This window comes from Echinops telfairi, unplaced genomic scaffold (assembly GCF_000313985.2).
Source record: "Echinops telfairi isolate 266 unplaced genomic scaffold, ASM31398v2 ScPeMD7_3533;HRSCAF=4204_1, whole genome shotgun sequence".
NCBI lineage: Eukaryota > Metazoa > Chordata > Mammalia > Afrosoricida > Tenrecidae > Echinops > Echinops telfairi.
The window spans coordinates 12,507,685-12,522,674 of record NW_022107432.1 but is presented as its reverse complement, the minus strand read 5'-3'; the positions used below and the strand labels follow the sequence as shown (position 1 = coordinate 12,522,674).

Here is a 14,990-nt window from a genome sequence, read left to right as displayed (position 1 = left end):
TTTGTTCTAATAATCCGGCATTCTGTGATGCTCCTCTTCCCAACACGATCGCTGAAGACAAAATAGGTGCATAAGCAAATGTGGTTAAACCTGACGGTGCCTGGCTATCAAAAGATAGTGTCTGGGGTCTTAAAGGCTTGAAGATAAACAAGCAGCCATCTAGCTGAAAAGCAACAAAGCTCACATGGAAGAAGTATACCAGCCTGTGTACAACACCTGTGTAATGAGGTGTTGATGGGATCAGATATCAGGCATCTAAGACCCAAAACAAAATCATACCCAATGTAAATGTAAATAGTGGGTGGGGGGGAGCAGCCCTCAGAGTGGAGACCTAAAGCCTATCTGTAGACAATTGGACATTCCCTCACAGTGGGGTCACAAGGAAGAGATGCTCCAGTCAGGGTGCAGTATAGCACTGATGAAACACACAACTTTCCTCTAGTTCTTTGGTGCTTCCTTCCCCCAACTATCATGACCTCAATTCTACCTTACAAATAGGAGTAGACCAGAACATGCACACTGCCACAGATAAGAGCCCAAAAGACAGGGAATCCAGGATAGACAAAGCCCTCAGGGCCAAAAATGAGAATAGAGATACCAGGAGGATAAGGGGAAAGTGGAGGGAGGATGGAGGAATCAATCACAAGGATCGACATTATAACCACCTCCCAGAGGGACGAACAACAGAAAAGTGGGTGAAGGGTGAAGAGGATGATGTAAGATATGAAAATAATAATCTATAATTTATCAAGGGTCATGAGGGCGGGAGGGTAGGGGAAGGAGAAAATGAGCTGATAGCAAGGGCTCAAGTAGGAAGAAAATGCTTTTAAAATGAGGATGACAACAAATGTGCTTGACACAATGGATGGAAGTATGAATTGTGTAAGAGATGTAAGAGCCCCCAGTAAAAGTATTTAATGAAAATTTTAACAAGAAGCTAACCATGTGGATGGGTGAGAAGTGAACGTACGTGGCATGTGGTGACTCTCTACAACGGGCACTGTTCCTGTCTGGTCCCCCTGGCCCAGGCGTTCGGGAACGGCCATTACAGACGGTGGAAGGAACGGTGTGCTGGGCTTCGCAGCGGGAAGCAAAGTGAGGAAGACCTTGGAAGTCAGTGAGTCCGCTGACCTTCACGCTCCCATGAGGGAGCACAGGAGAAAGCTGGACCCTGTAACCCTGATGTGGGCACCAAATGCTGGCATCCTTGCCCCAGTCAGCCAACAAGAATGGCTGGCTCAGCTTTCTGGCAAACTCAAGGTCTGCTTTCTACCACCCTGGCATGGGAGGAGGGCACAGAGGCATGGATTCACCAGCCAGTAGGGCCAGATTCTATAGAGATTTCCACCTCGCCTCCTCGTCTTGTTCTGTATGCCCATTCACTGTAGCAGCAGTTACAAAGAATGTTTTGCAGATTCTTCCTGGTTGGTTCAGTCATAGCCAATAAAGCAAAACAGGAACAAACCCGAATTTGTAAAATGTAGATGTACCAGAATGACACTGGGGAAAATTACAGGTCAGTGCCTTGCTAGAAACATATTCTCCCTATGAAACAAGAGCTGCATGCAAGTTGCGTAGCAATCAGCTCTCTCAAACAGCAGAGTTGGCAATAATGGTGCCCTGTTCAAAGATGATGGTCAACGGATTCCGTTACAATCTACAGGCCGAGTGATAACCCCACCTCCTCCAGCATCCGCCTCCTGAGAGACCCCATTCCAGGGCCTCAACCCCTAATGTTTCCTTTCCTGGCTACTGTCCTGGTATATCTGTATTTTGTAGATTCAATCTGTTCAATTTCACAATACTGGATGTGAGTGGCCCTGATCTATGACCAGAAGAAACCACACCACTCTCATGAGTTCATGTCCTCATATCAAACATTGAACCCCAAATGTACCCAATTTTGACATAGGCCATTCCCCTCTTAAAATCAAATTCTGTCCACTCCTCTACCTCATGCCCACACTAGCAGTCAACATGCTCTCGGAGATCATCGTGCCCAAGTCCAGACTTTGATCGCCCTCTGTTCCAGCTCTGGTGGCCCTGGGTGCAGGTCCCTGTTCAGGCTAGACCTCACAGCCAATCATTCCACAAATAAACTCTTAGCCCTAGCACCCACCTCGGCAGATCATTCATTCCCGGTAAATTCAACTGGCTGAACTACCGTAGTGGGGAGATTCTAGCTATTGATGTGAATCCAAAAATTCCCTCTCCTAAAAGTGTCACTCTTTATAGGGTCTACAGCTTTGTGTGAAGTGACGACGGCAGACACAAAGGTCTCGTGCTACTTGATTCCACGATGAGGAAGTATCCAGAAGAGGGGCACTGACACACAGGAGGCCCTGGCAGTGTGCCAGGGGCAGTGGGGGAGGTAGAAAATGTGGGGGTGATAAAAATGGTTTAGTACTAGACAGAGGTGACACTTGCACAACATTTTGAATGTACTAAATGTCAATATTAATTGAAAAGGATTAAATTTGTTACATGAATTTTACCTTGATTAAAAAATGAGCTTAAAAAATAAGAAAATTCTTGGCATATAACCCTCCCCGGGGGACTACCAACAGGAAAATGGGTGAAGGGAGACAGCCGTCGGTATAAGACATGAAAAAAATAATAATTTATACATTGTCGGGGATTCATGAGGGAGGGCGGGGAGAGGATGAGCTGATACCAAGGGCTCAAGTGGAAAGATGATGTTTTGAAAATGATGATGGCCACATATGTACAACTGTGCTCGACACAGTGGATGGATGGATGGATTGTGATAAGAGCTGTAAGAGCCCCTAATAAAATGATTTTTAAAGATAAAAAATAAGAAAATTCAAATTTTATAAAATTTTAAAATTCCTCTGTATTCCCAAGGAAGGTTTTTCTACCTCTCCTCTAGAACCTTTTCTAACTCTTTAAAAAATTACTGCTTTCCAATTTCCCCTCTCCCTGGAATCCTACCAACCCTTCTACTGGTCTCCCCAGCCTGAAAATCCCTCTCTCAATCCCACCACCCTCTTCCATCTCATCTAGAAGCATCGCAAGATCTCAAAAAGTCAACGGAAAACAAAAGGCCCAGCCGCTACCAACCGCCTTTTTCACGTTCCACCATGCCTTCAGTTCGATGACACCTGTCACAACTCATCTAAAACTGAAAGATAAAACCAAAAACACTCTTCTGAAAATGAGTAGAAAGACTAGGGGAAAAAATTGAAGTACAAAATGAGATAGAAACAAGGTATACAATGAAGAGCAACCGGTTGTTCTTGGAATTGGAATTTACTGTCCCGTGAAACAGACACTAGTCACATATGGCTATTTACATTTCATTTAAATAAACAGAAAACTAAAGAATTGATTTTGCCCTCACACTAGCCACATTTCCCATGCTCCCTCACCACAGGTGGCTAGTGACTCCCATACTTACACTGGACCATGCAACAGGTATTTCAGGGAAGATCTACGCAGATGAAAACAGACTAGCTCAGATCCCAAATGCATATTGCTACTCAGGTTTCACAGAATCTGAAGTTATAAACATCACGAAGACATCTCTGCTTTGGATTTTCATTCTAAAAACTGAATATGCAAATACAAACATGCTAAAATGCTGCCATTTTGCAAACTGGTAACAATCATGACTAATGTATAAATAGAATTAGAGGTGGTCTGTGAGGTGAGCACTTACTGGTTATCTAGTCTGCGGTGGCCGAAACACCACAGCTAGATGAGTTTGACAGAAATTCGTCAGCAAACCAAAACCAAATTCACTGCCACCAAGTCTTGACGACCCCATAAGGCAGAGTGGAAATGCCCCTGGGAGCGTCTCTGAATGTCACTCTCTATGGAGTGTGGTAGTTACATCATTTCATGTCAACTTGGCAGACAAAAGTGTAGGAATAGTATTCAAATGGTCAGTCTCCTCGTGGGCACGGCATTCCCCTAAGGAGGACCCAGGGAACCTCCACTTTTCCAGCTCGCTGGCCACATCAAGAGCTGCCCTGTGGTGTTACCACCAACAGACTCTAGATCCACGTGACTTTGCACCCACAGGCTTTTGTGATACTCCCAAATTTGGCTTCAGTGCCTGTGACTGTGTGAGACTGACGAGGCACTTATGGACTAGTATTGGACTTACGGAGTTCATTGAACTGGGCTGGGGTGTTTTCCCAATATTGAATTAATTCTAGATTTAAAGCTCTCTCTTATGCAGATAAGTATCTATGGATTTGTTGCTCTAGCCAACCCAGCCTAACCCATGGGGCTTGGTTTTGAACTGCTGACCTTGATGTTAGCAGCCCAACCCATCACCACTGCAGCATCAGGACTCCTGTGGCGCTTCGTCAAAGATCTCCTGACCTGGTGCAAGGGCAGCTCTATGGAAAGCCATCAGTCCTCTCTAGGGAAAGGCCTTTGTGTCTCTCAGCTTCTCTTTCTGAACCTCTTGGGGAAATCTCCAATTAGTACCTTGCTCAATTTGGTACTGGATCTACTCTTTCTAGATCTCCAAAGCCCTACTTAGACTGCCCTGGCCTCACAGCCACAGGTAAGGGGTCAGGACTACTAAGGTGTCCTTCAAGGGACACAATTCAATTCAGGACTAACTCATCAAAATGTATGGCAACGAGAACATCACCACAACCAAACAGGGGTGAGCTGATAGTCATATAACTAACCACACGGGCTTGACAAGAACTCTGAATGTCTCTTTATAGCCAAAGCATGATACTAATTTCCCTTCCAAATGAGGCTAACTTTTATGGCAACTCTCCTTCACCAAAACCTAAGAATTTCAAATCAGAAGGAACAAGAGGATCACATTTCTTGTGGCTAAATCGCTTTAGGTGGGACTACAAACAGAGTGTATTCAATTTTCAACGCCCACACAAATGCTCAAGTGCAGTGAGAGAATAACTGATGGATAGATAGATTGATTAACTGATTGGATTATCATAGGTATTAGCTTCTTTGACTCACAGTAAGCATTCTAGTTTCCCCAGACAAATCAGTATGGCCCCCTCAGCCAGACTGCCATATGGCCTGGATCTGAGGCATGTTCCCCAGCATGCTGTAGCCGAGGGCCGTTGCTATCTGCACCCATCCCCGCCGAGCACTTTGCTCCCAGTTCTCTAGCTAGAGCCCCAGTCTTAGGCCCGGTCCTCCCACTGTACAGGAACATGATTACTAGCAGGAAAGCAGAGTCCGGGAGAAACAGGAGAGCATGAACATGAATCAAGAAGAAACAAAATACATGACATTCCCCAAATGAGACGTTGGAAGCGCCACTTCTCATCTCCAAGCACGCCTGGCACCACCTGCAAGAGAATTCCTTTGAGAGAACAGTTTCTAAGCGAGAACCCCTCCTGCTCGAGGCTTCACTGTGCCTCGGACGAAGGCCCCTTACGCACCCCCACTTACCCTGCAGCGCCGTGAGGTCACCGTCACAGGGCAGAGTGCAGTGTGCAGGATTCTTGCTGCAAAATGCTCTCTCCCTTTATTTGCTTTCTCAGTTTAGAAAAGCATTAGATAAATACTCTGTATGCCAAGGAGATAGTCTCCTGGGGCGGGGCACCACCCGACCCGACTTCATTTCAAGAGACTGGTTAGCAGCCCAATATGACCCACGATGCCAAGGTTCCTTTAGAACGGCGGTTCTCAGCCTGTAGGTCGGGATCCTTTTGGGGGAGGGGGGTGTCGATCAACCCTCTCCCAGGGGTCGCCCGATTCATAACAGTAGTAAAATGACAGTGATGAAGTAGCCACGACAATAATTTTATGGTTGGGGAGGTCACCACAACATAAGGAACTGTCTGAAGGGGCCACGGCATTAGGAAGGTGGAGAACCACTGCTTTAGAGTACAGTTGAAACATCTGTTACTAATGGGCACCAAAGAACAGGACGAACACTTTTTCCTCCCCCCTCTTATTAAGATTCATTCATGCAGCACTCGGTTTTTGTTTTCGGATGTCTTGAGGGATGTTTTATATGAATATGAATTAATGTCAATGATAATCCACTATTTAGCAAACATTAACCTATATTAATCAAAACAATAAAGGAAATATATGTTAATTATCACGTGTGGCTATAATAAAAATACGTGGTGGCTGTAACAAACACAAATTTATCTTCTCACAGTTTAGGAAGCTAGTGCTCTGGCACTGGGGCCAGGATTTCTCAGTCAGCTCGAGGCACGTCCTTAACAATTCCATTTCTATCCCTTGGCTCCCTGGTGACCTTCCTGTGGCATGCCACCTGTCTCCTACCTTTTTTCTATCTTCTCTTTCTATATCTCAAAGGAAAGTGACATACCGCATATACTCGAGTTTAAGCCGACCCGAATATCAGCTGGGGCACCTAATTTTACCACAAAAACTGCATTTAAAATGTGTTGAAAAACTCGGCTTATACACGAGTCTATACGATACCTCATCCGTCTGCCTCATGACACACTACAGAGAAATGCCATTCTCAAATGGAATGATAACCCCACGTGTCAGAGGTTAAGATTTACAACACATATTTTAGGGGGATACACCCAATCCATGCCAGAAGGGGAACAGAATGTTTAACAGTTCATCAACTTACAATGTATGAGGTCTTTTTTCCCATCTCATTTCCTTCTCTAAAGAATGAAGTGTAAGCTCAAACTAATTAAAGTGGTTTTCATGTGTGGTTGATGGATGTCATTCCATGATTAGTCGTGCCTTATGTCTCTAGAGGAGATAAACAGTTTGAATTATGTTCCGTGCAATCTCCATTGGAAAATTATTTTTGTTTGTAAGAACAAATTACATGTTGCAAATACGTCCGGTGGAAGAGTGATCAAGGAGACACGAGAGACCCGGAGTACAGAGATGAGAGAGGCAATGGGATACTAAAGGGAAAAGTCTAACATCAACACATTCTAGTGACTCTGAAATCCTCTTACTTCTCAGAAAATGGGCAGTAAATTCCAACCCTAAAACCACGGTAAGCACACAAAAATTCTGAAGTCATACACATTTAGAATGCAGACCGGCCCTCAATAATGGCCAACTGCTCTTTCCAAAGACAGTGTGAAAACGGGCGTGTAACATCCATGTCCCTTTTCCTAGCACAAGTCACTCAGTTTGTGAGCAGCACCCCCTCTCCAACTCAGCAGAGGAGACCTGATGGCGGGTAAGGTCCACTGGGGTGGGGGTGGGGGTGGGTGCAGCATGCCACCTGGGGTGGCTGCTGGGTGAAGAGATTAACCGGGTCAGAGAGACTTCTGAGAAGACGACTCACAGCATGGGTAAAATGTGCCACGGTTGGACCATAGACGGCTAGTTTTACATAGTTTGTCTTTACTAATGATTTGCTTAAGGTGCTCTGGTGGCACGGAGGTTAAGTACTCAGCTGCTCACCCACAGGTGGGGTTTGTGGTTCTGAGGGAGAACAGACCACAGCCTGGAAGAGCCCCACCCCAAACACCAACCTGACTCATGGCGGCCCTGTGCTCCAGGGCAGACCTGCCCGCGTGGGCTCCGAGCCTGTGGCTCTGTCTGGGAGCAGAAAGCCGCCTCTTGCCCCTGCAAGGAGCAGTCCAACGTGCAGCCCCTTCTGCCGGGCGACAAACCCTGCCAGGCAGTTCTGCTCTGTCGGACCGGGTCCCTGCGGATCTACTGGAGAGCACCCAACAAGGCCTTATTTAGCATTAACGTATTTTTGTTTTTTAAAGTCAGGGCATGGAGAATTAAAAGGAAAGCAAACAACGTTTAACCATTAGAAACGTTTTCTAATCTTAATTCCTTTAAAAGGATAACTGTCTCTCGTCACTGGATAAAACTAAAGGAAAGATATCACCAATCACGGCCAAGGAGACCCAATCCATTATCTCCCCATCTCAACCTCCTGGACCGGTTTCCATCTGATCACTTTTCACCTACGTGTGGGGCAACTTGACCTCAAACTCAAAAAGCCAAAACGGATCTCATCATCTTCCCTCTGAGTCCCTTCTTTCTGCTACTAGCCCACAGCCCTTCTTTCTCAGCAGTCAGCATGCCTGACCCCGACCCCTCCACCGGAGGCCAGGTCTCTTTGATGGCTCTGCCATCTTGGCCTCCCACCACCCCTCTCCCACCGCTCTCGTACCACAGGCCCACCCAGCTTCACATCCTTGCCACCTCTTACCCAGAACTCTCTTCTACGGGCCTCTGGTCTCCAGAACTCCCTCCCACTCTCTTGAAGGCACAGCTCTCATCCACTTGGCAAGCAACGACTGACCAACGCAAACAACATCGCACTCCCCCAAAGAGAGCATTCCTATGGAGCCTTCTGTAAGGTACAATGGCACAAATTGAAGACACAATTACCAGTGACATATACCTGAAAAGCTGAGTATTCCTGGACCTCCCAAACAACCATCAATCACACCACATGACACGAACATACAGGGATCACCAAGGAGCCCTGGTGGCACTGCCACTTAAGCCCCGGACTGCTAATTCAAGTCTGGGGCTCCAAAGCCCCCAGAGGGGGAAGAGGAGGCTGTCTCCTGTAAGCTGTACAGCCTCGGATGCGAGGAGCTGGGACCGACTCCCTGGCGGTGGGTCTGGCTGTCTCAGATGGCGGTCACAGGCAGCTCAGCGCTCCCTGGCTTGTGCCAAGCGCGGCCCTCAGGGGGCAGGAGCCCCCCCCTCCCCCCCCCCTGCTCTCCATGCTCACTGCCTCGTCAGTGCTCTCTGGTTTTGCCTTTCAACTTTCTCCAGAAAGCGGCAACGCTCTTTGGATTTCTTTCCATTCGCAAAAACAGGTATGAATGGAGATGGCTCGTCAACGCACGCGGTGGAGAGTGAACTTTTGAAAAGAGGGGTACCCGTATCCGTTTTCAATGGCTGCTTTGGCAAATTAGTACAAACGCAGTGGCTTAAAACACAGATTATCTCACAGCCTTGTGCCTCAGCAGTCAAAAGGGGGCCTGGATGGGTTAAAATCAAGGTGTTGGATGGTTGAATTCCTGTACGAGCTTCAGACCGCCGTTAGCCCACGTTATATTCGAAAAAGTCATGTATTTAGAGAGACATTCTTGCAAATAATTACTAAACACCTACTATCTGCCAGCCAGTGTGCAGGCACTAAGGATACAAAGCTAAGCTTGCCACATGCCAGGGCCTGTGCAAAGCACCACACAAGTGCTGCCTCGCCTGATTCTTACGAATAAAGACCAGGAAAGCTCGTGTGCAGCTCATTTTAAGAATGATGACAGGGCGCTCAGAGAGCGTAGGCACTAACCCAGTAGAGCGGGCGAGGAGTTGGAGATGGATTCCGCAAAAGGGATCCGAGGTTCTACGATGTGAAGGGTTGACTTAGGAAGAACGGGGCATGTTCTGTCATTACTTTGGTTTGTTACTGCATTTGTTCTGTTGGTTTTGGGTGGGGTAACCGCTGAGGAAACAAGCAGATACTGCATGTATGGTGCGGAGATGGGACCCAAGCGGAACACTAGCGGAATTATTAGCCGCTGGTGGGATCCATCCTAGTGAAAAGGTACAGGCAGGCAAGTGGCAGGGCATGGAGCTGAATCAAAGAGGGGCTTACTTACAGAGGGAGGAAAAGAAAGTCCTTATGCTGGTATGAGACGATCCTATTAACTTCAGAGGCTGCTCTGGCAACAGAGTAGACGTCAGAAACACAGAGGGAGAGCCAGAAAGGAACCCGGAGGCACCTACTGTTGTCCAGTAAGTGGGCAGCCCAGAAGGCCAGGGGCATCAGAGGGCCAAGGACCCAAGCCTTGTTCTCGGCTGGATGGCTTGGGAAGATTGCTCAATGGCGGTCTCTGAGACATCCAGGTGAACCTAACTGGTAAGGAAGTTAGGATTCTGGCGTTCAAGGAGTAACTACAGCTGGACGGATCGATGGGTGAGTAGGTCGCTAGGTCGTTGAACTTGTGGTCAAGTAGATTCCAACAGTACCTTGGATCTATGTCCTTTAGGATATCCCAGCCCCGTTTCTCTTAAGAATTATGATGGAACTGATGGGACTCCCGCTGGACTAATGTTCTCGGTACCAGAGCTCACTGACAAGCATCTACCACACTGGGCACTGCAATCTGAAGCCAGCTCCCCCTGGGGTCACTGAGTCTGTGCCAAACCCCAATGCTATTTGGAGAGTAAATAAATATGAAGCAGCTGCTCTGGAAGAGAATACGGTGTTTGTCGTGCATTCTCCTAGGCACATGGAGATCCTGAGAAACCTTCATTATGGGGCTCTCTGGAAAGGCTCTGGCCTCACAGAACCACATCCTCCGTGGGTGAAGCATTTTTGTAGAGAAGATACTCAATCGTCAAGGTAGATAATGGGTGTCAAAATAACTGTACATACCAACGCCAACTGTTCCCTGGAAGGCTGGGGAAGCCAGTCATTTACTTCAATCAGATCCTCAACAACTAAATTACTGGACTCCAAAAGCAAATAGCTAGGAGACAAACTCTCAAGAGGCTTTTAATCAACATTTTCAGCTGTGGGCAGCTACTTATAATGCTTATCTGATTGCAGTCTTTTAACTGATGTGATTATGTGAATATTCAAAATAAATTACCATGTTCTTTCAACTCATTTGCTCAAAAGATTGAGAGGTAGTGATATGGCCTCAGTTGAAATGACAGTGAAATCGAATGTAAAAATACAGTTATGCACCCCCACCCACATCAAGAGAAAATGATCTTAGGAAGTTTTAACTCAAACCTACATAATGTAAATAAGGAATAGGATATTGAAACATACTTGCTCTTTTCAAAACTCCACCTAACAACCCACATTTCAAAACACTTGTTCAGCTGTGGGAATGCGTGAGGAGGGGGAAAAACTCATGGCCACTGGGTCCATTCCTGCTCATAGAGACCACCCTATAGGGCAGAGCAGGCCTGTCCCTTTGGGTTTCAGAGGCTGTGAACCTTCATGGGGGCAGCAAGTATCACCTATCTCCTGCAGTGTGCCTGGTAGGTTTGAACTGTTGGCCTAGTGGTTAGCAGCCCGATGTGTAATCCACTAAGCCACCAGGGCTGGAAGCAATGGTACAAAGTAGTTAAGAAAGTAAATAGCCTGTTACAATGTGGCATCTTGGTATGGGCATTACCTACTCAATTCCCACTCCTAGAAATCCCATGTGAATGGGCAGAATTGCCCCTGGTTTTTCTATGCTGCCATCTTTACAGGGGCAGATTGCCTGGTCTTCCTCGGGGTTCGCACTGCCAACCTTCCCGTTACAGCAGCCAGTAGTTTTCTTTAGCCATTATACCACCAGGGTTTAAACGCCATCTAGTGACAGTCATTTCCTTCATCTCTTCTAGTGTGTCTAAAACAGCAGCTGTTTGGACACCTGGTCAGATTTCATGTCATTAAGTTTTCCTCTAAAGAGCTTTTCTCTTAGGAATGATGGTATTTCTAGCCATGGTACCAGATCCAGTTGTCCCACCCAGACAAAAACTAAGATTAAGAAGGGTTAAAAAATCCCAAGAGAGCTGCAAGTGGTGGGCAACAAATCAGTCTACAGCCCAAAGACCATGGGCAGCAGAGCATTCCCCCACAGGGAGTTTTGGGAATGACCTAGCAGATGTGCTCTGGACCTATACAGAAACCCAAAGGAAATTGGATCCCTTAACTAGATTCTAAAGCCAGATTCTCCTTCAGGGATCCAGACCCCTTTCCCTCCCAGCCGGCTTCTCTCAGGTCTCATAAACAGGCACTCCTCATTTTAATGCACTTAGCATATGATACATTTTAAAACAAAGTTTAACAAAAGACATGGGGCAACTCCGCGTGGAGTAAGTGGACTGGTGTCACTTTTGCAACAGCAAGTGCTCACTTCAGGTCTCATGTCCCATTTTGGTCATTCTCACAGTACTTCAAACTCGGTCACGCTGCTCCTGCACAGTCAACACCGTGGATCCTAACAAGCGAGGGATACCCTTAAGAATGGGGATTCCAGAACACTTCATTGTACTCATGTGGAACGTGGCCATGGATCAAGAGGCAGATGTGTGAACAGAAAGGGGATACTGTGTGGCTTTAAATCAGAAAAGGAATGGCAGGTTGTATCCTCTCACCACACTCATGTAATCTGGATGCTGAGCACACAATCAGAGAAGCTGGATTCTATGAGAAGGAGACTCGGTCAGGTTTGGAGAAAGGCTTATTAACAAGCTGCAATGCGCAGATGGACACGGCCTTCCTTGTTCCAAGTGAGGACGTGAAGCACTTGCTGATGAAGATCGAGAATCGCGGCCGTCAGTGTGGATTATACCTCGGTGTAATGAAAACCAAAATCCTCACAGCTGGACCAACAGAGAACATTGTGATACATCAAGAAAAGAGTGACGTTGTTGAGGATTCTGTCTTGCTTGGATGTACAATCAATGCGCATGGAAGCAGCAGTCAAGAGATCAAATGATTCACTGCACTGGGCAAGTCTGCCGCACAAGACTCTTGAAAGTGTTGAAAAGCCAAGGTTTTGTTGAAGATTAAGGTTGGCCTGACCCAAGCTATGGTATTTTCCATGACCTCAACTGCCTGTGAAACTTGGACATTGAATAAGAAAGCCCAAAGAAAAATGGATGCATTTCAACTACAATGCTGGTAAAGAATACTGAAAGTATAATAGACTTGGGGGGGGGGGGGGAGAGAAAGAGAGCCAGCACGGTAAAGGATGCCAAGACTTCTCAGACTTTGGACGTGTTGTCAGGAGAGACTCGTCCCAGGAGAAGGACATCATGCTTGGTAGAGTGGAGGGGCAGTGAAAATGAGGAAGGCCCTCCATGAGATGGGGTGACGCAGTGGCTGCCACACTGGGCTCAGACATAAGAAGATCTGGGAGGATGGTGCAGGCCCAGGCGGTGTTTCGTTCTGCTGTACACAGGGTCACTGTGAGTCAGAACCAACTTGACGGCCCCTAACAACTGCACATATTTGAGTTTGACTCCTGGTAACCCTACACAGAGCTGTCAAGTGTGTAAATCTTTATTGTGGCAGATAGCCTCATCTTTCTCCTGAGGAGTGACTGGTGGGTTTGAACCACTGACCTTGTTGGTTAGCAGCCCGCAGCTTACTGGATAGCATAAGTGCGGCTAACATTGACTACGGTATAAAGTTCACATTTCTTTGCACTGGGAAACCAAAACATGTGTATGACTCTATTGTGATTATTCATGTTGTTGCAGTGGCATGGAGCTGAACCCGTAGTGTCTCTGAGGTAGGCCTGTACTCTGCAAACCAAACCTATGTGGGCTGGGGCCAGGTAAAGAAACTGATGCTGGACACCCTTGCCAGGCATACAAAATCAGTCAATGAGCAAATGGTCTTTTGCACAGTGATTTCTGACACTGATTACTATAGAGTCCTTCTAGATTCATGCTTCTGATGACCCCCAAACCAGAAGACGAGTTCATAATAAGCCATGATCATGCAGTGGTTACAGAGGGTGGCTGCTAATTGAAAAGCCAGTGTTCAAACCCACGAGCTATTTCATGAGAGAAAAGACCTGGGGATGTGGCCCTGTGGGGGAATTTTACCCTGAGATAGAGGCTTACTCTGAGAGGGAACTGGCTTGATGCCGTACAAGTTCAGAATACAAGTTCAGAATACAAGTGGTCCCCAATTTAGAATAGAATTCTATTCAGAAAACTCCATCACGGGTTGGTTCCAAAATCAGTCAAAGACCTTCTCCCTTTATGTTTTCACTATTGCTGCTTTTTCTTACCAGGGTCTTTATAAATCCAAGCTTTGAACATCTGTGAATAATACCAGCAAATGACACACTGCAACACAGTATATACAACATATTACTGGCAAAAAGACCTAACAAGAAACATCGGAGGACCACATGGTTAACTCAAGCAGGGAGTATGTCTACGTCAGAGAGCAACTGTATCTAAAAAATACTCAGGGAAGTAACAAAACATCACCCTTTCAAAGGACTGATCCCTTTCCTTTGTTTAAATCTTTGTTGAGTGACTGTCCCGTTGGCCATTCTGTGAACTTCCAGAATGTAATGATTATGGCACTCAACTGTTGCCTCTGGGTCTGTGCCTGAAGCCCCAGCAAAAGCAAAGATTACTTACTATGCGGTCTAACAGTCCCACAGCAGAGCTGGCAGCTGGGAGGACTGCAGCCAGCCTGCAGGTGTGACTCCTGGCTCGGCTACCTACCAACTGTGGAGTCTTGGACAAGTGGCTTCATCTGCCTGTACCATAATGTATTCATCTGTAAAGGTGGAATAAAAATTAGGTACCACCTCATGGTTTGTTTTAAGGCCAAGATGAACTTGGAGTACCCATTATGAGGCACTCAAAAAAACACAAACTCACTGTCAAGCCGATGCCAATTTATAGTGCCCTACAGGACAGGGTAGAACTGCTCTTACAAGTGTCCAACACTGTAACCCTTTATGGAAGTAGAAAGCCCCTTCTACTGAAGGGCGGTTGGCGGTTTCAAACAGCTGAGCAGCCCAACAGGTAACCAACACACCACCAGAGCTCCTGCCAGGCAGCTACTCTTCTCCGGCTGGAGAATAGGGAATAACCACAGAACCATGGACTGTGGAAAGGACAAACTGTTCTGTTGGTGGAAGCAGTCAGGCCAGAGTGCTCCTCACAGGTGAGGATGGTGAGACGTCATCTTATATACGCTGGACATGTTATTAGGAGATGCCAGTCCCCAGAGAAGCGCATCATGTCTGGTAAAGTGGCGGAAAAGATGAAGGTCTTTAAGAAGATAGACAGACGCCGTGGCTGCATCAATGAGCTCCGGCACAGGAGCAATGGTGAGGAGAGTCCAGGATCTTGCAGTGTTTCCTTCTGTTGCGCACGGCGTCGCTATGCGCAGGAGCTGACTCCATGGCACCTAACAACAAGGCAGCTGGACGCAGCATCCTCACAAGAGCCCTTTCCGTTTTGACAGTTGCAGAGTATTCTAAAGTACCTTCACCCGACTGACTCTTCCAATATTTTATTACAAACAATGCTTCAACGAAAATGTGTGC

At 46.7% G+C, this 14,990-nt stretch overlaps 1 protein-coding gene across 2 annotated transcripts in view; it reads right to left on the bottom strand.

Annotated features, from left to right (window-relative positions):
* Positions 1-14,990, bottom strand: part of ELOVL5 (ELOVL fatty acid elongase 5) — an 82,427-nt gene that overhangs the window by 60,909 nt on the left and 6,528 nt on the right. The window contains exon 1 of one of the 2 annotated variants that reach the window (XM_004696352.2): positions 5,410-5,428. The exons of the other annotated variant lie outside the window; for it this stretch is intronic. The gene's annotated coding sequence lies outside the window, so the exon portion shown is untranslated. Of the gene's footprint in view, positions 1-5,409; positions 5,429-14,990 lie in introns of those variants that run through there. 2 annotated transcript variants of the gene reach the window in all.